Source organism: Acinonyx jubatus, chromosome C2 (genome assembly GCF_027475565.1).
Source record: "Acinonyx jubatus isolate Ajub_Pintada_27869175 chromosome C2, VMU_Ajub_asm_v1.0, whole genome shotgun sequence".
NCBI lineage: Eukaryota > Metazoa > Chordata > Mammalia > Carnivora > Felidae > Acinonyx > Acinonyx jubatus.
In genome coordinates, this window is record NC_069384.1 from 124,298,634 (window position 1) to 124,325,725 (window position 27,092).

Here is a 27,092-nt window from a genome sequence, read left to right on the forward strand (position 1 = left end):
TATTACTCAGCAATTAAAAAGAATGAAATCTTGCCATTTGCAACTACATGGATGGAACTGGAGGGTATTATGCTAAGTGAATTTAGTCAGAGAAAGATGAATATCATATGACTTCACTCCTATGAGGACTTTAAGATACAAAACAGATGAACATAAGGTAAGGCAAACAAAAATAATATAAAAACAGGGAGGGGGACAAAACATAAGACACTCTTAAATATGGAGAACAAACAGAGGGTTACTGGAGGGGTTGTGGTGGGGGGGAATGGGCTAAACAGGTAAGGGGCATTAAGGAATCTACTCCTGAAATCATTGTTGCACTATATGCTAACTAATTTGGATGTAAGTTTTAAAAAATAAAAATTAAATTAAAAAAAAAAACTAAAAAAAAAGTGGATGTTGTGTTAGCAGGCATGAAAAACAACATTAATCTTGTTGTATTATCTTCCATCAGAGCTCTTAGGTGACAAGGTGCATTGTCAATGAGCAGTAATGTTTTGAAAGGAATCTTTTTTTCTTAGCAGTAGCTCTCAATAGTGGGCTTAAAATATTCAGTAAGCCATTGTATAAACAAGCGTACTGTTGTCCAGGCTTTGCTATTCCATTTAGAGAACACAGGCAGAGTAAATAAGCATAATTCTTAAGCTCTCTAGGTTTTTCGGAATGGTAAATGAGCACTGGCTTCAACTTAGAGTCACCAGCTGTATTGGCCCCTAACAAGAGGATCAGTCTGTCCTTTGAAGCTCTGAAGTCAGGCATTGACATCTCCTCTCTGGCTATAAAAGCCTTAGATGGCAACTTCTTCCAATAAAAGGCTGTTTTCATCTACAATGAAAATCTATTGTTTAGTGCAGCCACCTTCATTAATTAACTTAATTAATTAACTAGATCTTCTGGATAATTTGCTGCAGGTTCTATATCAGTACTTGCTGCTTTGCCTTGCACTTTTATGTTATGGAGATGGCTTCTTTCTTTAAACCTTATGAACCAACCTCTGCTAGTTTCAAGATATTCTTTTGAGAATAGCTTCCTCATCTTTCTCAGCCTTCAACGAACTGAGGAGAGTCAGGGCTTTGCTCTGGACTAGGCTTTGGCTTAAGGGAATGTTATGGCTAGTTTGATCTTTTTGGTTTTTAACATTTTTATTTTTTATTTATTTCTGAGAAAGAGTGTGAGCAGGGAAGTGGCAGAGAGAGAGGGAGACACAGAATCCGAACCAGGCTCCAGGCTCTGAGCTGTCAAGACAGAGCCTGACACAGGGCTCAAACCCATGAACAATGACATCTTGACCTGAGTCGAAGTCAGATGCTTAACCGACTGAGTCACCCAGACACCCCGTGGCTGGTTTGATCTTCTATCCAGACTACTCAAACTTTCTTCATATCAACAATGAGGCTGCTTTGCCTTAACATTTGTGTGTTCACTGAAGTAGCTCTTTTAATTTCCTTCAAGAACTTTGCCTCTGTATTCACCACTTGGCTAACTTTTTGGCACAAGAGGTCTACCTTACAGCTTATCTTGGCTTTCAACATGCCTTCTTCACTAAGCTTAATCACTTCAAGCCTTTGTTTTAATTGTTTTTAATGTTTATTTATTTTTGAGAGAGAGACAGAGCACAAATGGGGGACAGACAGAGAGAGAGGGAGACAGAATCCTAGGTAGGCTCTAGGCTCTGAGCTGTCTGCACAGAGTCTAACATGGGACTTGAATTCACAAACCATGAGATCATGACCTGAGCTGAAGTTGGGTGCTTAACCAACTGGGCTACCCAGGCACCCCTCGAGCCTTTGTTTTAAAGTGAGAGACGTGCAACTCTTCCTTTCACATGAATACTTACAGGCCATTGTAGGGTTATTAATTAACCTAATTTTAATACTATACCTCAGGGAACAGGAAGGCCTGAGGAGATGTGGGGGAACAGCTAGTCAGTGGAACAGTCAGAATACATATAACATTTGTTAAATTTGCCATCTTATATGGACACAGTTCATGGCACCTCAAAACAATTACAATAATAACATAAAAGATCACTGATCACAGTTCACCATAACAAATATAACAATAATGAAAAAGTTTGAAATATTGTGAAAATTACCAAAATGTGACACAGACATTAAATGAGCAAATATTGTGGGAAAAATGATACCAGTAGACACAGGGTTGCCACAAGATTTCAATCTGTAAAAAATGCACAATAAAGAAATGTGCAATAAATTAGGCATGCTCATATACGTATGAGAGATTTATTTTAAGGAATTGGCTCATGTGATTGTGGTGCCTGACAAGACCAGTATCTTCAGGGTTGGCCAGCAGACTGGAAACCCAGGGAAGAGTTGCAGTTCAAGTCCAAATGGTCTGCTGGCAGAAGTCCCTTCTTTTCAGGGGATAGTAGTCTTTTCTTTTACGGACTTCAACTGATTGGATGAGGCCCACCCACTTCATGGCAGGCAATCTACTCAATTCCACTGATTTTTTTTTAATGTTTTCTTTCATTTGTTTTTTTAAGTAGACTTCACACCTAGGGCAGAGCCCAGCGTGGAGCCCAGCACAGGGCTTGAACTCATGACCCTGAGATCAAGACCTGAGCTGGAAAAAAAAAAAAAGACCTGAGCTGAGATCAAGAGTCAGACACTTAACTGACTGAGCCACCCAGGCACGCCACAATCCCACAGATTTAAGCGTAAATTTCATCCAAAGACACCTTCACAGAAACATGTAGAATAGTCTTTAGCCTGCCAAGTTGACACATAAAATTATCACAGCCTCATCCTCTGGTTGTCCTCCACATGCACAAAAATTCTGGCTATTTCAAACTACAGGAAACTCTTTCAAAATGTCATGCTATTTCATACCTCTGGATTTTTACATATGCTATTCCTCCTTTATGGAATACTTTTTTCCTGCTTTTTTACCTTGTAAATTCCTGCTTATTCTTCAAGGCTCAGATGAAATACCACCTTCTCTGCAAAATTCTCTGGCCTACCTCTTACCTCCATCTACGTTATGTGCCCACACCCTCATTCTTTCATTATACCTTCAAGAATAGAATTTACTGCACTGAATTACAACTATGTTTTTGTCTTTCTCTTCCACTAGACCCAGGAGAGTTTTAACCCCACAGGTATTAAAATTAGGCATTTCTAATTTTTATATTTTCAGCACCTAGCACAGTGCTTGGCAACAGACAGGTGTTCAGTAAGTGCTGTTGAATGAATTAATGGACTATTTTTTTTAATGAAGCAAATTTTGTTAAGAACAAAGTTAAGTAACATATTTAAATGGATTTAAATGGCTCATGTAACTCAAGTAAGGAACCGTATCCACTAAAACACTTTACAGTCCTTAATAATATTTCAAGAATACACATTACAGTGTGCAGTTTGGCTATTAAGATAATTTGTTTATTTAGCTTCTCTACCTCTGGCTCTGTTTCTGCTGATACGTCTCCCATATTTCTTTAATATTAAATTTCCCAGGCATAACTGGAGGTGTTCTTTAAGTAATGTGTATCTCCTTTTCTTAAATAAACCATTTTCAATCACTGAGGAAGGGTGCTGAAGAAACATGTCTCTCAGCATTTCCAGGCTGAACTTAGCTGCTATGTCCCTGCTTCCCAGTACACATCTCACAGCTTGGCCCAGTCAGGTAAGTCCCACCACCACAAAGTCACTGCAGTCCCTCATCAGGCTTCCCTGGGCCTGTCAAAACAAGCTTCTGACTCAGAAGCTATTTATCACCATCAGATCTCTACATTAAAAAAAAATTGTATTCTTATTATAAAAGCAATATATTTTTATTGTACAAAATTCAGAAATGTGGAAAAGCAAACAAATAAAATAAAACCACTTGTAATCACCCAGAGATAATCACTGGTCCTTCCAGGCCTTTTTCTATTTGTGAACATTTTTTTTTTTCCAAAAAAAAAAAAAAAAAAAAAGGCATCAAACACTATATCCCAGTGTATAACTTCCCCCATTCTACTTATCAATACATTGTAAATATTTTTCCATGTCACTAAATATTCTATAATATCATTTTTAATGGCTAGTCAACAAGGGCTTTGAACATAATAAGTCACTCATTAGCTTTCTGAGAGCTAAAAGGCAAATGGGATGACCACTGTCACTGATTCTTTGTGCAGGGATACATCCATAACCATCATGGGAAAAGCCACATACGTGAAAATGAACAGAAAAAATTGTGAAGTTTTCCCACTGAATGTAAATGAAGAAATTGGTTTTGGTGGCTAGGGGAAAATTGTGAAGGAACAAACAGGAGATAAATCAAGATTATTCATGTTTGGTCTCCATTCACAACATCATCTATGGAGAGAAACTAGCTGAGACTAAAAGTAAAATAAAGTGTGTCTTCATTCATATTTTGTGTGTTTATTTAGGATCAACACACTGGTTTTGAAAGGATTTGCAGTAATCATTCAATGAGGGTTAAAGGAAAAATAAAACCACAGGAAATATCAAGCAGAGACACTTCCATACACCTGGGATTCACTCTTTTGGATTGTTTGGTCCTGAATATGGCTCTAGATTCTCTAACTATAATGATAGCTATGTTTATTTAGCCCTATCTCTGTGCCAGGCATGTGCTAAGAACTTTATTTCTCAATTAAAGGTAAAAAACAACTCTATGAAGTAGGTATTATAATTTCCATTCTACATATGAAAAAATGAGTTCTGAAAGTTTGGGTGACTTGCCAATTAGTGAGTGACATAACCAGTTAATGATATGGACAAAATTCAGATCCAGATCTGCATTCCCAAGCCCTTTCTTCTGTACTACTCTGCAAAGTAACCATCCATGGTGGGCAGAATAATGCCCCACTCACATCCCCATCAAAATGTCCACATCCTAATTCCCAGAAGCTGTGAATACATTACCTTATATGACAAAGGGGAATTAAGGTTGCAAATGGAATTAAGCTTTTAATCAACTGCATTTAAAATAGGGAGACTAGCCTGGATTATCTGATTGGGCCTAATGTAATCACAAGTGATTAAAAGTGCAAGACAGAGACAGAAAAATCAGAGATGTGACAACAGAAGCAAGGTCAGAGTGATGCAATGTGAGAACTCAGCCTGCTGTTGCTGGTACTGAAGACAGAAGGGGGTCATAAGCCCAGGAATGTGGACAGCCTCTGAAAAGCAAGGAAATGGATCCTTCCCTAGATCCTCCAGTAAGGAATACACGCTGCCAACACCACGGTTTTAGTCCAGTGATATCCATACTAGACCGCTGACTTACAAAACTGTAACATAATATTCCTGTAGTTTTAAGCCACCAAGTTTGTGGTAATTTGTTATAGCAGCAAACAAAACTCATACAACCATCATTCTGTGAGTGTCTAAAGATCCAATTGTATTCTTAGAAGACCCACACATTTAGTACAAATGTGAACAAAAAAATTGCCTGCATGTAAACCCATGAGTTTTCCTACAAAATAATTTCTGATCTTCTTAAGATCTACAAAAATGTTGGATAAGACTACAAAGTTCTAGGTCAAGTGACATGGACAAGATTATTTTGGCCTAAGATAGAAACTACTTGCTGCTTGCTTGCCCCCTGAAATACTGTCTGAAATGTCTTGTTTTTAAGAACCACATCCTCAGGGCACCTGGGTGGCTCAGTTGGTTTAAGCATCTGACTCTTGATTTTGGCTCAGGTCATGATCTCACAGTTCATGGGATGGAGCCCCATGTTGGGCTCTGCACTGACAGGACGGAGACTGCTTGGGATTCTCTCTGTCCCTCTCTCTTTCTCTCTGCCCCTCCCCAACTTGCATAAATAAATAAATAAATAAATAAACTTAAAATAAATAAATAAACTTAAATAAATAAATAAACTTAAAAAAAAAAGAACCACATTCACATGGATCATCTAAAAAAGAGTGAATTGGGGCGCCTGGGTGGCTCAGTCAGTTGAGCGTCCGACTTCGGCTCAGGTCATGATCTCACGGTTTGTGAGTTTGAGCCCCGCGTGGGGCTCTGTGCTGACAGTTCGGGGCCTGAAGCCTCCTTCTGATTCTGTGTCTCCCTCTCTCTCTGACCCTCCCCTGTTCATGCTCTGTCTCTCCCTGTCTCAGAAATAAGTAAACATTAAAAAAAAATTAAAAATAAATAAAAAAATAAATATTAGAAAAGTGAATTATAAAACATCTCGTTTTTTAAATTTTTAAAAAATCTTTATTTTTGTGAAAGAGAGAGAGGCACACAGAGTGTGAGCAGGGGAGGAACAGAGAGAGAGGGAGACACAGAATCCAAAGCAGGTTCCAGGATCTGAGCTGTAAGCATAGAGCCCAATGCAGGGCTCGAACTCACAAACTGTAAGATCATGGCCTGAGCCAAAGTTGGATGCTTAACTGAATAAGTCGCCCAGGTGCCCCAATTATAAAACATCTCTTAATGGTTGAGCTAACTGGCCTGCTGGATGTAGTTATTAAATGTTGAATCAAAACTTTGGTTGGATGCCATCAAATAGGATTTTAGATTAATAACCAATATTGGAAAACAAGTCTAACCAATTCTGGAGGCAGCAAATCTGCGTTTGAATTACGCCTCTATCATTTTCTACCTGTGCATACATCACCTAATCTTTCTAAACCTCAGTTTCCCCATCTGTAAGATTGGTTGATATTACCGACTTGAAAAGATTATTAATAAGGATTTAATGAAAATATAGATAGATGAAAAGCATCTAGAACAGTTCCTGGCACATAACAGGTGCTCAATAAATACTAGCTTTCTTGCTTCCTATTTGTCAAATACTATGAAGATTTTGACATTAGCATAGAAGAGAGGCTTATTTTCCTCTCTGCTGTTTCTATAGCAAGAAGGTTATTATACACAGGTTATGAATTGCTAGATTAAGAATTTTTTAAGGATAAAATCATGCATTCAGGGAAGTATGCCTGGAGGCCCAGCTTGAAATCTGCTCCTCCTCGGGCGCCTGGGTGGCTCAGTCGGTTAAGCGTCCGACTTCAGCTCAGGTCACGATCTCGCGGTTCGTGAGTTCGAGCCCCGCGTCGGGCTCTGGGCTGATGGCTCAGAGCCTGGAGCCTGCTTCCGATTCTGTGTCTCCCTCTCTCTCTCTGCCCCTCCCCCGTTCATGCTCTGTCTCTCTGTCCCAAAAATAAATAAATGTTAGAAAAACAAAAAAATTTTTTAAAGAAATCTGCTCCTCCAGCCCTTCTACAGATTTCAGAAACTTCAGATTCCTTGTATTATATCTCTTTCTGATTTAAAGAACTTCTGTTACTTGTAACTAAACCCTGTCTCATACGCATATACATTAGCATACCATGTAATGTTTAAAATTGAATCCCATCAATCAAGGAACCTTTTCTGCCTATTCTGCTCTTAACAATACTTATTTTAATACAGATGCTAATAAAGCATTAATATTTTGAAATTTATGGAAAAGTATTCATTCACACATAATGGTGGTCTAATGAATCAAACACTGAAGATAATGCCTTAAATTATTTTCTTGATGGCATAGGATGATATATAACAGTAATTCATAGCAGACAATTTGTCTACATTTTGATCCTCATGTGGTTATTGTTTGGGGAAAATAGCCTACAATTTACCAAGAAAGCTAGAGTAGATATTTGAAAGAATCAACCAGAATTGGTTGGCAGTCTGGCATAATAATAAGATTTCCTTGAAGATGGGTAGACAGCACTTTGAGCTGATACTGAAGAAATACATGTCAATTATGGTAAATAAGGACTTAGGGCTGCTAATTACAGGACAGAATCTGAGTAACTCCTTCAAGCCATTTTCTACTGGGAACCTTTTAAATTTTATGTGATTAGTTAGATAGTTCTCTGGAAATGCAGTTATCAAGATAATTTGATTTCTTTTAACTCCCTTGCACACTCTATCTACTCTCTCAAACACTTTTTTTTTTTTTTTTTTTTTTTAAGTAGGCTCCACACCCAGCATGGAGCCCAATTCAGGACTTGAACTCACAACCCTGACATCAAGCCCTGGGATCAAGAGTCAAATGCTTAACCAACTGAACCACCCAGGTGCCCCTCCCCTAAGCATTTCTACTCAAATCTTCATCTAGGCCCACCTAGCAAATTCCATGCCAAGGGGCAAATATTAAAATTCACTCAGGGGGCGCCTGGGTGGCTCAGTCGGTTGAGCGTCCGACTTCGGCTCAGGTCATGATCTCATCGTCCATGAGTTCAAGCCCCGCATTGGGCTCTGTGCTGTCAGTTCAGAGCCTGGACCCTGCTTCGGATTCTGTGTCTCCCTCTCTCTCTGCCCCTCCCCTGCTCATGCTCTGTCTCTCTCTCTCTGTCAAAAATAAAAACATTAAAAAAAAATTCACTCAGACCTCTGATTTTTTTTTTTCAATGTTTATTTATTTTTGACAGAGAGAGAGACAGCACAAGCAGGGGAAGGGCTCTGTGCTGACAGCAGAGAGCCCATTGTGGGGCGTGAACTCACGAACAGTGAGATCATGACCTCAGCTGAAGTCAGATGCTTAACCAAATGAGCTACCCAGGTACCCAGACCTCTGATTTTTATTTATTTATTTATTTATTTTTTAATTTTTTTAATGTTTATTTTATTTTTGAGCTAGACAGAGACAGAACGTGAGCAGGGGAAGGCCAAAGAGAGAGGGAGACACAGGATCCAAAGCGGGCTCCAGGCTCTGAGCTGTCAGCACAAAGCCCTAAGTGGGGCTTGAACTCACAAACTGTGAGATCATGACCTGAGTCAAAGTTGGACACTTAACTGACTGAACCACTCAGGTGCCCCCAGACCTCTGATTTTTAAAGTGCTCTTTCTGAAAAGGCTCAGAGCCACAGAAAAGTTAGAAGCTGCCATTGTATGACTCCACCTCCTCCCACATTCATGCTGGGCAGAACTTGTCAACACATCCCAAGTGATCTGGATTGTGCACAGCCTAAGATGGCTCCTTTAATCTGCCGCATCCACTCCCTCAACAGATTCAGGTCCATCTAAAGGGAGCATGCCAAAGTCAGTATCTCCTTTGTGGCCTGGGAGTTCCATGAATAAGAGAGGGAGAGTTCTCATTAATATTTATGTTCCTAGCACACATAACACATTTAATAAATGCTCATAGGGGGAAAAAAAAAGGTCAGTCCTGAACTGCATTCTACAACTGCTCCTAGAACTCTGTCCCATCTTGCGATCAGTTCTCACAGTCTCACAGGTCTGCTGCTCATTCTACTTCTGTCCTGATTTTACTTTTGAGATCGTCCTCACACTGTTATCTTTGTCATTTAGCTGCAATTTTGACTCTCTGTGTTGGGACACTGGCTCTACATCGCTGAGGAATCCTTCCTGGTCTGGGTTGCCCTTGAGTCTATGTTGGCCCCATGCTGGCCCAGAATTGTCAGAAGAACCCAGCAAGGATTCACCTGGGAGAAGGGACAACGTCTCTGCAGAGTTCTTGGGTTGAGAGAACTTTCATTTGTGCTATCTCATTGAAGAGTTTTCAATCTAAAAATAGGAAAGCCCTTGAACCTCATTTTTCATATCTCCTTGTCATTTGAAGCTGATCCTGAACTATCCAGCAAGGAAGAAATAAGGAAATGGCAATAAGATCAGATTGAATGAATGGAGTAAGCATATTCATGGAAAGACTGGCATTAAGTATTTGCAATATAAAAGACCAAAAAATTATTGGTGTTACTATTTTTTCCATTTTCAAAATGTTTTGGTGGCTAGAATAAGCTATACTTTGAATTCCCTTAAGGGCAACAAGTATTAATATATTAGACATAGCTTTATGAAATAAGGGTAGTATCTTCCGTTATTACAAAACACTTCAGTCATCATCTAAATATTTACCAGAAGTTTTATGACATTTTATTAAACTCTGTGTTAAATATGATTGCTTAATTAGTACCTTTCATTTATACTAGCCAGAAGTGATTACCTTCCACATTTTAGATTTTTTGGAGTAAAAAGATACATTTTTTTAATGTTTCAAAGTTTTTATTTAAATTTTATTTACTTAACATATAGTATATTCATTTCAGTAGAATTTAGTGATCCATCACTTACATACAACACCCAGTGCTTGTCACAAGTGCCCTCCTTAGTACCCATCACCCATTTAGTCCACCCACCCCCCACTATCCTCCCATCCAGCAACTCTGTTCTAATTTTAGAATGGACTTTAAACTGGCTATAAACTTGAGTATTTCCCATATGATTTGTAGACATGACTATATGGTGGAAACTCTTTAGGTACCCTAAAAATGTTATTTGGGGGGTTGCTGGGGATGAATTCTGGTCTTTATGTTCACATTATTTACCAGTAAGAAACATCTTGGCTCAAAAATTAGTAGGATATGAAAGTCTTTCATGCTATACATAAGCATCTTGTTCTTAAGGGAAAATAATTTACTTTTAGAGTCTGAGGAATGGCAAATTTGTTGCATTCTGGAATCTGGTATTAGTTCTCTCACCTTGACAGCCCAGCCCTTAGATAAGGCTCAGTTCTGTACTACTGGAGCAATAGCTAGCTTTTGTTTCTATAGCCACTGACTGCACCTCCTGACCCTGATGACCATCTTACAAATGCATCTTCTTGCTGAGAAAAATCAAAGGAAGAAAATCTGGGTGGCTCAGTTAATTGTCCGACTCTTGATTTCAGCTCAGGTCATGATCTTGTGGCTTGTGAGACCAAGCCCAACGTCAGGCTCTGCACTGACAGTCCACAGCCTGCTTGGGATTCTTTCTCTCCTAGCTCTCTGCTCCTCCCCTTCCCCTCAAAATAAGTAAATAAACATTAAAAAACAGAAAGAAAGAAAAATCAAGGGATGAATGTGGAAGAATAAATCCAATTGCCCTGTCACCACTATACTTTGCTGGTGACAGGTCAATGAGGTGACAATTCCTGTGAGGTTCATTCCCTGCAGTGCTAATAAATGCACAACAGCACCAAAATTGCATGACAGCTCACCCATTCCAGGCTAGAAATAGATTTGAGGCACAAAGACTCAACGATAAGCTCTTCAGCATGTTAGCTAACATAAGCTCAACAAAGAGATACTTAGGCATGAAAGAAACCTTATTCTGCACTGAAAAGCAGAAGCTGCCCAAGAGGGTGTGGGTTAAGGCTGCTTTGATAGGGCTAAGCCAGGCTGAAGCCAGGGGTATAGCAGGATGGGCTGGGGATGAAGGCTGCTTAATTGAACTAGGAAAGGCAGTGGACACTGGATTCCAAAGGGGGCCCGACTGGGAGGAGCAAGGGAGCTGGGAGGAAGTGAGCTAAGGTGTGGGATATGAGAACATAGGAGAGAGACCTGAGGATTTTTCTGGGCTATGTCAGTCTAGGATATATATCCTAGACAGTTTTTTTCCTGGAGAGGAGAAAATTACAGCTAAGAGACTTGGAGATAAGGTCAGGTAAAGAGATTTGATGGGATGGGTGTGGAGTTGGGGCGGGAGATAGAAAGGAGAAATGGGAGAGATGCACCAAACAGGAGGCTTAGCCCAAGTGTGAGCTGGAGACTCAGTGGACAGTTCTAGGGCAGAAAGTTACTGAAGGGATACTTGGGGATTATCAACTGTGCAAGAGCTGCTAGGAATCAACAGCTAGCTCTGGGAGGAACAAGTGAGAAAAAGAAAAGAACTAAAGAGCAGAAAGTGGAGGGGAAAAGGGGTGGAAAAGGGGAAGTAGCGAAGGGAGTTATCAATCTGGTGAGAGCTAAGCTAAACATTCTCTCCTGCCATCAGCTTGGAAGCAAGTGCACCTGTTGCTGTGTAGGCAAAATCAAGGTGAGGAGCCTGGTTCCTCTATACTCAATTGTGGTTGATGACTTTAGTAGGCTGTAATGAACTATGCACACCAAGAAAGGAAAAAGTTAACTGAGATTGAAAGAAAGCCTTATTTGGCAGTTTTCAAACAAGCAGGTTGATTTGGCTTGTGTGAAGGCAATGATGCCTGATTTGGAGCAGAGCAATTTATGTTGTACCGTTTTAAAATCCAGTCTGGCACACTCTGATGAATATGTCGGCTGGCAGCTAAGAACTTGCTGGAATGTAAGAGTCTTTCACCATTTATAATCGACACTTCCCTTTCCAGGAAAGAGCTTTTCTAATCTCTGAAGCAGTGGACCTATCAATTTGCATAAACTATGACATTCTCAGTGAACACTGTGAATTTGAAAGATGAATTTATCCTCTACCACTTACTTTTCTACTGTCTTTAAAAAAAAAGCAGCATCAGTCTGCAGTGAATCAGCACCTTTAAAAATCACTTGTGCTGAGTAAATCTGTTAAGAGTGGCAGGGAGCCACCCTTAGAAGGGGGAGGGGCAGGAATAAAATGATCCTTTTCTATTTTTGTACATGCCTAAGTGGTTAAACCACCAATTACATTAGATGCTAATTAAATGTAAAACAGATTTTAGGGCTGTTCTGATTTGCTTGTTGAAGTATGATTGCTTGCTTATCCTTCACCTAATTCTCATGAGAAAGTATCAAACAGTCCAGGTGAGTTCAAAGAAGCCTACCAACCCCGCCCCACCCCCCCCACCCCCCCAACCCTCACCACCACAGGACTTGCACCAGTCCCTGAACAAAAAAAAAAAAAAAAAAAAGGAACACCAAGGATCAACAGAGTCTACTCTCAAAACCCTCAAATGCTACATACACTACCTGGTCACATTTGCCCTGTTCTTGCTGCTGTTTATCCATGAGAAAGCCAAGCCTGAAATCCCTCCTGAGGCTAAGACATATGAAAATGCCAAATGAATCAGATCAAAATTTCACAAATTTGGTTTCATTTAATCATATCTGATTCTGCACACTATAGACATCACTCCATGAAATTACATCAGTCATATATACCATATACTATAATTCATTAAACTCAAATAAGAAAAAACAATTAAGAAATGGGACCAGGGGTGCCTGGCTGGCTCACTCAGAAGAGTGTGTGATTCTTGATCTCGGGGTCATGAGTCTGAGCCCCACATTGGGTGTAGAGATTACTTTAAAAAAGAAAAAGAAAAAGAAAGGGTGACCAAATGTCATCTTGCTCCAAACCGAACCAAAAATCATATTTTGAGTGAAACCTGACAACACCTGGTTGGTTAAGCTGCATACCTAGATTTATTAAAATCACTCCCTTAAATGTCTATTAGAGAACACACACACATATTTATAATACTACTGCAAAGTTGAAAAGAGACTTTGCAAAGTCTCATCATTAGCGGAGACACTGTATATGAAGGACAAGCGTAGTATAATCTATCTCAGTAAGAGTTACTTTTACCAGCAACATGTATCAAAATTTTAAATGTGTGTACTCTTTGACCCAGGAATGCCATTTATAGGAATATATCCTAAGGAGATAACTAGTGAAATATATAAAGATGGCATGCAAGGATATTCATCATGGCTTTCTTTACACAATAAAAAAAATTGAAAATAGCGTCATTAACCTTTAATGGGGGACTGGCTAAATGAAAACATCAATGCAATATTATGCAGTCATCCAAAAAGAGAATATATGCATACCTGATGACATAAAAAAAAAACTTCATGTCACATTGCTAGTAAAAAAAAAGGCATAAAAAACTATTCATAGTATGATTTTTTTAAATATAAAACAATTTATACTGTGGATGGTAGAACTTCAATTTTTTGGTACTTAATACTTTTTAAAAAATTTTCTAAGTATGTGTTTACTTCAAAACCGGGGTGTAGGGGGATCAAGCTATTTTCATCAGAGGAAAAAAAATCATTATTCTATATTTCAGTCAGACCAGAATAGTCACCGAGAAAGCCAAATGTAGCTCTTGTGTGTCTGTCTGTACCTTCTGTTGGAAGCAAAACTGTGGATAAACAGTATCACAGAATTTGAATGGATGGTGTCTAGAATACAAAACAAAACAGAAGTGAAACACTACATAAACTTAGGAGGATGCCTTTATCATACATAGTGTTTGAAAGTAATTCATTGTGCACATTTGTGTGTCTATTACCATATTTTCATGGCTAACAAAAAATAATGATGATTCCAAATGGCAACAAATAATATAACTACCATTGGTTTTTGTTTTTGTTTTTTTTTTTACATAAGTTACCACTCCATAAGTCTTTGTGTTGGGGAAATCTGACCTGAACAGATGGACCTCATGCTGTTTTCTAAAACATAAACAGATTTCTGATCTTCTGGACCAGGAAATGAAGTCAGCACTAAAACAACAGACACTATCATCCATCTCCTAAATTCAATTTCAATTTCAATTTAAGAAGCTCCTAATAAAAGCAATATTTTCCTCTTTAGAAAGTGATAAGTTTCTGTCTTAATGGAATGTGTTCTTGACATAGTAACAAAACATAGTGAGAGATTAGTGGCACTGGAGATAGTGGTTGACTGAACCCTGAACCAAACCAATTTTGGAGAATTCCTTCATTGTGGTTTTTGGCCGGTGGTAGCATTTGGCTGTCTCCACCCTTCATTTTCCAAGTTTCTCACAGAAGGGGCATCCCTGAGGACTGCCACTCTACCTGGTTAAATCTTCATCTCATTAGCTAAAGGGCCCTTTTTCCTTACAACATCTTCACAGGAGCATTTTCACAAATAGATGTCCTTGGAGACTCAAAAAAGGACTCTCTGTCAAGTAATTAGCAGCGTGTCAGAGCTTTGGGGGTTTTTTTCCTGCTCTACTACTTTCCAGCTTTGTGACTTAAGGCTGTGAGGAGGCTGGTGGGGCCAGCAGGAAAGAGTCTGAGGAGGAGTTGGGGCCAAGGAGGTGGCCCATGAGGCCAGGGTATTGGTTATATAACAGGAGAATGAACCAATAATTAAATATTGAGGATAATGGGGGCCAAATTTCTCATCATCAGAAAGGAAATTACAAATAGACTGGAATGAAGCCTGTGGTATTTAGTGGAGTTGGAGATATTAGACTAAACTCATGGGTTTTAATATAAGTAGATGAAGAGATATAGAAATAGATATAGATGCATGTGTTTATGTGTTTGTAAGTTTCCTGGCTCTGTCTGCTAGGATGAAAGTGATGACACCCCAGTGTTAATAACCACATCTAGCACCTAGATCTTGCATTGTCTACTAAAAGGAACCATGGCTTCCTGAAGAAATAGCTTTTGAAATGACTGCAATGGTTGGGTAAGAAAAGTACAAGATAAGCCTGAAACATCTTACACCAGAAAGTACTCCAAGATTAAAATAAGAGATGTCAAAAGAACCCAAGAACCAGCTTGAGTGAGATTTGAATGGCCAAATCTCTGACCATTTATTTTAGCATTGAAATCAATAATGACAGTCTGTTATAACCCATTGAATAAAACAGAAATCTACAAATCATGCTGGTGTAAATAAGTGAATTAATAAATAAATAAAAAGGAAGAAGAGAAAACTCTTCCTTATATAATAAAATATCAACTAATGAATAAAAAATAAATGTTGGAGGGGCACCTGGGTGGCTCAGCCAGTTAAGCAACTGACTCTCGATTTCAGCTCAGGTCTTGATCTCAGGGTAGTGAGTTCAAGCCCTGCATTGGGCTCCACACTGGGCATGAAGCCTACTTAAAAATAAATAAATAAATAAATAAAAATAAAAATTGCAAGTACTGTTTCTACTGAATGCATAGGGCTTTTGCACCATCATACAGTAGAAAAATTATAAGTCAAATCATTTTTAAGTCAGGGACCATCTGTATATCCTCTACTGCATCTCCAGTGGACAGACAGCATTGACGCTGTTTGAACACCTATAATGACAGGAAGCTCACTCCTTCCCAAGGCAGCCACCTGGGAGTCATACTGATCGCTAGAAAATTATTTTTTTAACATTGTGTTAGAATCTTTCTCCATATAATTTCCAGAGGCTGTTCCTATGTATTTCCTCTGGGGTCACTGATCAATTCCATCTTCCACATGACAACATTTCAATATCAGGAACTATTTCCTGCCTTCTGCCTTCCCTATTGCAAGTCCCCCATTATGAGTTTTCTCCAAACTGAAAACCTCTTTTTTTTTTCAATTATTTCATGTGTAACCATGGTTTTCAGTCCTCTCACCATCTTAACCACTCTTCTCTGAACATACACCAGGTTTTTATAATCTCTCCTATTCAGGAGACTCCGTTTCTATGGGGGCAGCCTGAGATCACACCAGGTATTCTGGCAGCCTCATGCATTCATATTTATTCCTTCATTCAGTCAATATTTACTGAGTGCCTATGACGTGGAAGGCACTAGTCTGAGACATTATGAGAGATAAGATTAGGAAGACATAAGCTTTCTCTTAAAAATGCACGTTAGTTTGGGAGAAACAATATATAGTTACAAATGCCACAAAACAGACATGGAAACTTCTATATACAGTAAAAGGAAGGACCATCAGAGTTAGACCAGAGTCTAACATCAGAGTACTAAAGGACAACGCTAAAGTCATGACAATGCCACACTAGGCCTATTTTGTTTTGGGACAGTAAGAGAATTGATAAAAAGCAGAAGGTTGGGGTTTAAGCTACATTAAAAGAGAAAATTCCAAATTAAGAAATTATCATACAGATCCGGAAGACACAAAGAGTTTATATAGTCCATTTTGCCATTGAAAACTCTGACAAAAGAATCAAAAATCATTTGTCCAGAGTGATTTACATGCAGCTCTATAAAGGCAAAATAAACAAATAAACTAGACTACTACAGGCTTATACCAAGTGCTTTACATGTAATGTTTTACTTAATCCCACAAGAACCCTAACAAGGTAGGCACTAATATTATTTGCTCTTAAAAAAAAAAAAATTAAGTGAACCTCAGCCAGGTACAGTGACTTGCCCAAGCTTCCAAAGGTGCTAAACATGACAGCCAGGCCTCACATCCAAACCCTCAGCTTCCAGCCCAACTTGAGGCCATCAACCCCACAAAGCAATCTCTGGCAAATCTCTAAACACAACCTCACAATGCTCCTGGTGAGTTAATTGGAGAAGCCTCTCAGTAACCAATTGTTCCTCCCTGTGTTTAAGAACACTTTAGGTGCACCTGGGTAGCTCAGTCAGTTAGGTGTCCGACTTCGGCTCAGGTCGTGATCTCACGGTTTGTGGGTTCGTGCCCCATGTCGGGCTCTGTGCTGCCAGCTCAGAGTCTGGAGCCTGCTTTGGATTCTGTCTCCTTCTCTCTTTGTCCCTCCCCTGCTTGTGCGTTCTCTCTCTCAAAAATTAATAAACATTAAAAAAATTAAAAAAAAAAACAACACTTTCTACTGGGGGCACCTGGGCAGCTCAGTTGGTTGAGTATCCAATTCTTGGTTTGGGCTCAGGTCCATGGTCCCATAGTCATGGGATCAAACTCCGTGTTGGGCTCCATGCTCAGCATGGACCCTGCTTGGGATTCCCCCTCTCTCTCTCCCCTCTGCCCCTCTCCCTTGCTCATACTCTCTCTCTCTCTCAAAAAAAAAAAAAAATTAAAAAGAAAACACACTTTCTACAGGACTGTTAGAGTCCTTGCCGTATGGTATTGCTGTGAGTTGCATATGTAACTTGTGAATTATATAATCACCAATAAAGTGTTACTGTTCCAAGAACTCAACAAATGTTGGGAGTCCTCTGGCATAGCTGACCTGCTTTGCAGAAAGTCACCCTCTTAACAGAGACTTCTAATACTGGATCTGATTAGTTGTGGCGCTGAGCTTTGGTAATCATACTCCTGCAACCTGACTCTATCTTCTATCTCCTAACCCTAATTTAAGGGAATCCAAGAAGTAATGTGAGTATCTGGCTTTGGTTCACCACCACCCTCAGAAGCCTTACCATTGGGATTCTCACTCCCATTTAGAACAATGGCTCAGCTAGAGTTACACAGAGACCAGGGCAAAATAAATGGGAAATTACCTAATATTTCTTCGTTGCTTTGTCAAGTTCTTAAAGTTAAAGTCAAAGTTCAGTAAACCTGCTAATACTTTGGGATCTTAGATAAAAGTAAAGAGATACAAACCAAGTGATTTTGATACAGTCAGAAAATGATTAAATGAACTTTAGTAAAGATGACAGGTATATGAATTAAGTTCCTATATAATTTTAACTATGAAATAGTGTTAAGTGCCCATTGATCACATACAATTCTATTACAGCAATGACTGTAAGAGAAACCAGAATTAATAAACAATCTAACATGTGTAATGGTATATAAGCCAAAAATTTTAAATTATATATGTATATTAAAATTTATAGGGCAAAATAAACTTTTGGTCCTCAGAAGAAAAAAAATAAAACTGTGACCTCAACTTATCTCTGACATTTCCTACCAAATAGAAGGCTATTTCCTGTGTCTAGACTAGAAGGTAGATGGACGAAAAGTAAGAAAGGAGAGATACTAGAGTGATCATCATTTTCCTTTCCATACCTAAGCCAGGAGCCAGCAGACAGTGACTGTTGATGTAACACTTTAGTTACTTGGAGAATCATTACTAAGGGCAGGATGGAAAAAAAAATATGTGTGGTGATAATAAGGGTATTTTGCCTGATTTTACAATCAAAATAATGCAGGAGAAACATGAAATAAGAAGGAAGATATAGTAGTGGCCCATAACATCCTGGAACTATGATTTATCAGAGTGTTTAAGAAATACCATCCATAGTGCAAGGTGGCCTCAGCAAGGAAGATGAAACAAGACTCTCACTGCCAATGAAGTGCTTAAAAGCATTCAGGGGCACCTGTGTGGTTCAGTCAGTTCAGCGTCCAACTCTTGATTTCCTTTGGCTTGGGTTATGATCTCACAGTTTCATGGGTTTGAGCCTGGAGCCTGTTTGGGATTCTCCTTCTTTATCTGCCTCTCCCCTGCTCGGGCTCTCTCTGTCTCTCTCAAAATAAATGAATGAATGAATGAATGAATGAATAAATAAATAAATAAAATAAACATGAAAAGGGGTGCCTGGGTGGCTCAGTCAGTTAAGTATCAAACTTCAGCTCAGGTCATGATCTCATAGCTCCTGAGTTTGAGCCCTAAGTCAGGCTCTGGGCCGACAGCTCAGACCCTGGAGCCTGCTTTGGATTCTGTGTCTCCCTCTCTCTCTGCCCCTCCCCCACTCACACTCTGTCTCTCAAAAAATAAATAAAAACATTAAAAAACTTTTAATAAAAAATTAAAAATGTATTATAAAAAAATAAGCTTAAAAAAAGTGTTCAGAATAAAAGGCTTGGTTAGTTAGAGTAGGATTAATGACATATATCTTTTCCTCACCAACAAATTCCAATGCCAAACTGGAAAATTATATTTCTACTCAGGTCACCAGGAGGCAAAGACTCTTCAAGCATCTAATAATCGGGGGTGGGAGGTGTGTCTAATCCTCATGATAACCACAAACTGTCAGATTGCTAGATAGGTCAACAACTGCTGAGATTAGCTAGGTCTGAAGCATGGGATAGCAAAGCTATCCAAGTTAAAAGGTACTGGAGAATTCAGCTATTCACACCTGAATTAAAATATTGTGAACCTTACAAAAACTCCAATCAAACTTAAATTTAATAATTGAATTATTTACATCTTTACATTTTCTCATTAATTTTGTGTCTTTGAAAAGACTCTAATTTATGTAAAAATATGGAAAAAGGTATGATTAATCAATCTCCCTGACAGTCTCCCAAATACTATTTTCTCTTGTGACTAAATTCACTAACTCCCATTTCTATTAGGTAAAGCAAAAATGTTAACCATATTAGTTAAATGAAACCAGTGTGTGACCATTGCCCCTCTTCAGGTCGTTTGGCCCCTCTACTTACAACTACCCACCTCTTGGCTGGAGCCAATTGATAGATCTACCAACACAAATAAACAAAACTTAATAAATCCTATTTAGAAACAGAATTGGTGATATCTAAATATAATATGGTTCTAAGTTCTACTCCTTTGAAAATTTAATTGTGCTCTTTCCCTCACCAGAGAATATTTTTATAATCTTGGGTTGGGGAACTAGAATAGTGTTCTCAGTGTAACACCAAGGTGAAAAATCACAAAGAGAAAATGGACTGGTTTGACTCCATGAAAATTTAAATCATCTATGAAAAAAAAAACCATAAAAAATTTTAAATGACTAATTAAAAACAACAATAGCAACAAAGGGTTAACATCTTTCATACAAGATGGGCTCTTAAAAACTCAAAAAAAATTGCACAAAGCCCATGAATAGGCAATTCACACAAAAAAATACACATAACCAATAGACATATGGAAAGATGCATATATGCACATTTCTATAAAAGAAAAACAAGAATTTAAAAAACAGTGAGATACCTGTTTTGCCTCTTAGGTGAGGAAAATAGGAAAAGCTGATTATCTCTGGCGTGAATGAAGAATCTAGAACATCATGCACTATTTTTTGCAGGGCAAATTGTTATAAGAATTTTGGAGAATAGACAATATGCACCAAAATGTTAATTTTGCACCAGAAGTATTAATTCTCTAGCCTATAAATTTCATTTAAGAATTTATCCTAAGGAAGGAATATCATTACACAGATGTATATTAAAAGAATATTCAATATGGCATTGTTTATATTATGCAAAAGTTGTAAATAATCTGAACTTAAATAGGATGTTGATTAATTCAATACTTACATGTATCAGATAAGAACATATCTATAGCTGTGTGGAAAAAATACCAGAAAAATAGATACAGTATGATTCTATTTATGATACACCAAATTTAACATGCACATTTTCTCACATTCGTAAAATTAAAATGCATCTTACAATTGACAGCATCTTGGGGCGCCTCAGTAGTTCAGTGGCTTAAGCGTCTGACTTCGCCTAGGTCATGATCTCCCAGTTCATGAGTTCAAGCCCTGCATCAGGCTCTGTATCGACAGCACAGAGCCTGAAGCATGCTTTGGATTCTGTGTCTCCCTCTCTCTCTGCCCCTCCCCCACTCATGCTCTGTCTCTCTCTCTCTCTCTTTCTCAAAGACAAATAAACATTAGGGCATCTGGGTGGCTCAGTTGGTTAGGTGTCCAACTTCGGCTCAGGTCTGATCTCACAGCTCGTGAGTTCGAGCCCCGCGTCGGGCTCTGTGCTGACAGCTCAAAGCCTGGATCCTGCTTCGGATTCTGTGTCTCCCTCTCTCTGTCCCTCCCCTGCTCAAACTCTGTCTCTCTCTCTCAAAAATAAATAAACATTCAAAATAACTGTAATTAAAAAAAAACAATTGACAACATCTTACATTCAATGAAATGTATCATTATTTATAAATTTAATAATCTGGAAGTCTTTATTCCAAACCAATATGCATAGTTACCTGTGGAGAATGTCTTACTAGAGGGTTTTATTTTCTATTCTGATGTTGATCTCATTTTTTATAATCAGCTACATCTTAGGATTTATTCCATAATAACAATAAAATTATTCCCATTTTGCTGTTCTAAAAGGTTTTTAAATCCCAGGAAAAAAATAATACAGAATAGCTCATCAATGCTCCAATAACCAATCTTTTGTTTTTTGGAAAAAGTTATTTTGATCCATGACAGATACCAAAAAATAGTATTTTTTTTTAAATTTTTTAAGGTATTTGACCAAACTTATGTGTGCACATTCTTATGAATTTCAATGACATCAATTCTTAATTTGGCTAAAAAGTAGACTTTGTCATATTTTCCTTCTTATACAAATAACAAAATACAAAAAGAATAGCTCCTTTTTAAAAAGATTGCATACTAACAGTTTAAAAATACTACAGGGGCGCCTGGGGGGTTCAGTCAGTTAAGCATCAGACTTTGGGTCAGGTCATGATCTCATGGTTTGTGAGTTCTGTGCTGACAGCTCAGAGCCTGCAGTCTGCTTTGGATTCTGTGTCTCTCTCCTCCTCACCCACTAGTGCTCTATCTTTGTCTCTCAAAAATAAATAAACATTTATTTATTTATTTATTTATTTATTTATTTATTTATTTTTATTTTAATGTTTATTCTTGAGAGAGAGAGAAAGAGACAGAGAGAGCATAAGCAGGGGAGGGACAGAGAGAGGGACACACAGAGTCCGAAGCAGGCTCCAGTTTCTGAGCTGTTAGCACAGAGCCTGACACGGGGCTCGAACTCACAAGCTGTGAGATCATGACCTGAGCCGAAGTTGGACACTTAACCAACTGAGCCACCCAGGCGCCCCCTAAAAAATAAATAAACATTAAAAAAAAATGTTTTTAAATACTACAGACTAGGGGCAGAAGCGTCTGACTCTTGGTTTCATTCAGCTCAGGCCATGATCCCAGGGTTGTGGGATTCTCTCTCATAGGGCCCCGGGTGGCTCAGCTGGTTAAGCGTCTGTTGATTTCGGCTTAGGTCATGATTTCATGGTTCATTAGTATGAGCCCCGAATTGGACTCTGCGCTGACAGCCTGTTTGGGATTCTCTCTCTCCCTCTATCTGCAACCCTGCCCCTCTCAAAATAAATAAACTTAAAAAAAAAAAGAAAAGATTCTCTCTCTCTCTTCCCCCTTTGGCCCTCTCCCTGGCTTGCTCTCTCGGTCTCTCTCTCTCAAATAGTAATAATAATAATAATAATCATACAGACTAAAAAGCATTTTAAGGAAAAACACTTTCATTAAGTATCTAGAAATTAAATACATCATGTTAAAGAGCTCAAACTGAGTAATATGTTACCTCTTATAGAGGACATGTGCATATGTGAGTTAAAAATAAAGAACTACTTCTTTTTTTTAATTTTTTTTCTTTTTTTTTTTTTTAGCGTTTATTTTTGAGACAGAGAGAGACAAAGCATGAATGGGGGAGGGCCAGAGAGAGGGAGACACAGAATCTGAAACAGGCTCCAGGCTCTGAGCTGTCAGCACAGAGCCCGACGCGGGGCTCGAACTCACGAACTCACGGACCGCGAGATCATGACCTGGGCCGAAGTCGGCCGCTTAACCGACTGAGCCACCCAGGCGCCCCAGAACTACTTCTTACAAAGCAATCGTCAATAGAATTTTACATTTAGCAATGAATTTACTAAAAAGGAAGTATAACCTAGAGTCTAAAATATAATCTTTTATAAAACCATAAAATATGGCAGATTATCTTTTAATACAGAAAAGTGAAATACTGATATAAATGCCAGAAATTAAAAGAAAATAATATATATATAGTGTATATATAGTGTATATATATATGACTACATAAAAATTAAAATTTTCTATGGCAGCTTAAATACCATAAACAAAGTTTAAAAATAAAAAATCAAGAAAAAATTGCAACATATGTAACAAAGTCCTCATTATACAAAGAGCTCCTACAAACAAGAAAAAATACAAGCACACCAATAGAAAAATAAGGCTGGAAACTCACAGAAGAAACAATAAGCATGACCTATACAAACATATGGAAAATATGTTCTTTTTGGCCTATCCAATTGGAAAATACTTTTAAAAGATTGATAAAACCTAATAACCTAATTTTGGTGATAGTGTGAGGATACCAAAATTCTAATTCAGTATTTATAGTGATATACACTAATACACACTTTCTGCAGCACAATCTGGAAATAGTGTTCTTCCAATACATATCTCATGAATACTTATATATCTAGCATTGTTGTAGATGCTGAGAACATGATAAAGAATGAAACAGACAAAAGAGGAGACAGGAAATTACTGAACAAATAGATGAACAAATCAACGTGTTTAAAATGTACCTACCCATTGAGCTGACAATTTCACTTCTAGGAATTTGTTCTAAGAGTAGAACAGAACAAGTGCACAAATGTTTGACCAAATATGTTATTTGCAGAGGTGCCTGAGTAGCTCAGTCAGTTAAGCATCTGACTCTTGATTTTGGCTCGGGTCATGATCTCATCATAGTCCAGCCCAGTGGGTGTCAGGCTCTGTGCTGGGCCTGGTGCCTGCCTAAGATTCTTTCTTTCCCTCTCCCTGTACTTCTCCCCGCTTGTGCTTTCTCTCTCTAAAAAAAGAAAGAAAAGAAAGAAAGAAAGAAAGAAAGAAAGAAAGAAAGAAAGAAAGAAAGAAAGACAAATATGTTATTTGCAGAGCTGTCTGTAATAGCAGAAAACTGGAAATACATAAATATTCATAATTATGGCATTGTTTAAATCAATAAATTATGTTCTATACACATAGTGCAATATTATGCAACCCTTAAGAATGATGACCTAGTTTTTATATGTATTGTTTTGAAAGATATTGGTGATAAATTTTATAATGCAAATGCAACCAACAGAAGATTGATCTATTTAAAATGCATGTATGTTCACCTAAAAGAAAATCTGTTTACAATGGTTTTCTGTGGTTTCTCTGGTTTTATGCATTCCTCTACTACCTAAATATCTTACAATAAGCATACATTTTATGAGAGAAAAATCATAGATATTGATGTTTTAAAAAATACATTATATAATCTTTATTGAGTCCACAAAGTATATACCACCAGTATATTTGAAATTGTCAGCATTATGACACATCTTAGTCATATTTTCTTCAGATTACAGCTTTCCGTAAGATGTTATCTAGCTATTGTTCTCTATTAAATTTTTCATTAATTCTTTTTTTAAACTTCCCTTAAGAACATTTTTTGTATATCAACTTTACATCTTTTTAGACTATCTTTGTTTCAAATTAAAATATGCATAAACACTTAATTGCTCAGCATAATACCAAACACTTTAATCCACAGGCTCTGTACTTTGGAACAGATGATTATGAAAATGGTTCTGCAGAGTTGAGAAACACCAGAGGTGTCAGAAAATAAAGATGGATTACAAAAAAGCTCTGGAAAAAAAGTGTAACTTGCAGCGTGCGATGGCATTAAAAACAGTAAGTGTATTTACATGTGCATTGTATTTGCGTGCATATACACATACTTGAATCCTACAGATGCATACGTGAGAGTTCATGTTTAAGGTCGCCGTGAGTACTTGCATGTAAGTAATCAAACCTGTTACACAAATGCTTTATCTGCATCCACAAAAGGGAGCTACATTTGCCTTCACCTTATCTTCAGGAAACCAGCATTTAACCCATCTACAAAGGGATTCAGTGTCGGCCAGGCTCCACTCTGGCACCTGCTTTGGAGATGGGCTATTTTTGGCAAAGGTGCCAAGTACAAGGGTACAGGAAGCCCTAGCCCGAGAAGTGAGCCAACGAAGGCGCTTGAGGCACTTACTTCAGCACCAAGGACACGGGCAACGCCAATCAAAGTCCTTTAAGGCAGAACTGCCAGCGGAAACCGCCTCTCTCCAGTCGCCCCCAGCCCACTCCGCCCAGTGCGTCACTATCTCCGGACCCTCAATCGTCACCCGGAGGCAGTCTTTCCGTCTCGCTCTTCGCCAAACCCCGCGAAAGCCTGGATGGAGATGCAGGGCCCCACTCGCCCCAACACGAGTCTCCTTCCGGCTGGACCGCGCGACCCTTCCATCCTCTTCCTCCTCTCAAAAGAGGCCAAACGGGCGCAGTGTGGAAATTCTTCAGCGCCCAGAGACCGGTCAGGGAGGGTTCGTGGTTCTCTCCCCGGAGCTGAGGAAGCTGAATGGACTTGCCCTGCTCCTCTAGCCAGCACAACTGGCCATAGCCCGCCCTTCCTCCAACTATTCCTTGCCTTCGCCTTTCGTTGTGGAAAAATTTCTACAAGCCATCTATTCTCCACGAAAATTTCAACCCATATGGACTGGCATTCCAGAATCACACACATAAGAGAAGAAAGAAAACTACCAATTCTTGGCTGTTTTTAAAACCATTCAACATTTTTTAAAGTTTGGGTTTGAAACTGATCTCATGACGCCACAGGGACTCACTTGGGTGGGCTCCTCGGCCAGAGGAAAGCAACTACCCTAGCCTTTATCATGGGGGTTGGGGAAGGGCCCAATAGGTGCGACGGTGGCAGAACACGGGGGGCTCAGGGGCCCTAGCTGACGCTGACCCCGGCTGACCCGGTGTCCCGGTTCTCCAGGAGAGCAGTGAGGGGACCGCGGCCTTTCTGACGTCCAACAGAGCCCCATACGAAGGTTGTGAAGGAGGGCGGGGTGCCTCGCCCTGGGCCCCGCCCAACCCCAAAAGAGGGGCTCTGCCCCCTAGGTACCATGGCTAAAAGTGGGTGTATGGGGTTCGGGGTCGGCTCTCACTCCTTTCGGGTGGGGCGTCCTGGCAGGCAGCGTCAAGGTGCAAATCTGCCGCTGCCGCCTGGCTCCGGGCCCGGTTACCTTCGTTTCACTGCGAAGAAGGGGCGCGCGGCGCTCCGGCCCGGGATGCCCGCTACCGCGCGCCTAGTCCAGCCTCTAGGACGGCTGTGTCCGCCGCGCGCTTCGCCAGGAAAAAACGTGGCCAGGGCCGCTGAGGCCGCCAGGCGGGGCGTGGAGAGGGGCGCCGCGGTGCGGACACTGCGCCTGCGCTCTCTGCTGCCCACTCCCCCGCCCCCAACGCGGCCAGGGCCCGAGCTGAAGACCGCCGGGACGCCCAGGATTTGTGCCTGAGCTGCGCGACTTCCCCTACCCGCGCGATGGGAGGGTCCAAGGCGCCGGGAAACTGCCTGCCCCGGACCCCTTTAGCCCATGCCCTTGGAGACGGCAGGATTGAAGCAATCGCTCGTCAGCTGGGATGACGTGGTCTTCTGGAAGGGGGCAGGGAGGCAGCTTCGGTCCATTTCCACCCATCTGTTTGTGTTTAAAAGTAGCTAGTCGATGCCTCGGTATTTAAAAATATGTCTAGCATCGGTAAATCGTGGTCGGGAAAGGGCTTTGGGCATCCCTGAGTCCACCCGGCATTCTACCGATGAGATCTCTGACATAAGGGTCTTGACACTGCTGAGCTGGTTCTTGGACTCACGTTTATACACCCCATCCCGTGTGAAATGAATATAGTCTCTTGGAAACAGACCTAGTCATAAAAGCAATGGTCTAGATGGGTCAAGAGGACAGGCAGGAAGGCCGTTACTACCCTAGGCCAGGCAACAAAGAATGTGGACTGAACCAAGGTGCTAGCTGTGGGAAAAGACAGAACGTGACTGCTGGTTTTTCTTCTGTCTCCCCAGATCCACTCTCCATCCTGCTCTGTGACTCAGGGCTGACCTTTATGAACTACATCAGTTGTTGTTCAATAGCTTTCACTTGGTCTTGGCCAA

The 27,092-nt window shown here is 39.6% G+C and overlaps 1 protein-coding gene across 2 annotated transcripts in view; it reads right to left on the reverse strand.

Annotated features, from left to right (window-relative positions):
• SLC35G2 (solute carrier family 35 member G2) overlaps positions 1-26,316 on the reverse strand; it is a 43,376-nt gene extending 17,060 nt beyond the window's left edge. The window contains exons 1-2 of one of the 2 annotated variants that reach the window (XM_053221415.1): positions 26,176-26,289; positions 23,663-23,924 (exon numbers count right to left, since the gene is read on the reverse strand). The gene's annotated coding sequence lies outside the window, so the exon portion shown is untranslated. Of the gene's footprint in view, positions 1-23,662; positions 23,925-26,175 lie in introns of both variants that reach the window. The other variant, XM_027061784.2, reaches the window with a different exon arrangement.
• Between the last annotated feature and the right edge of the window lie 776 nt (positions 26,317-27,092).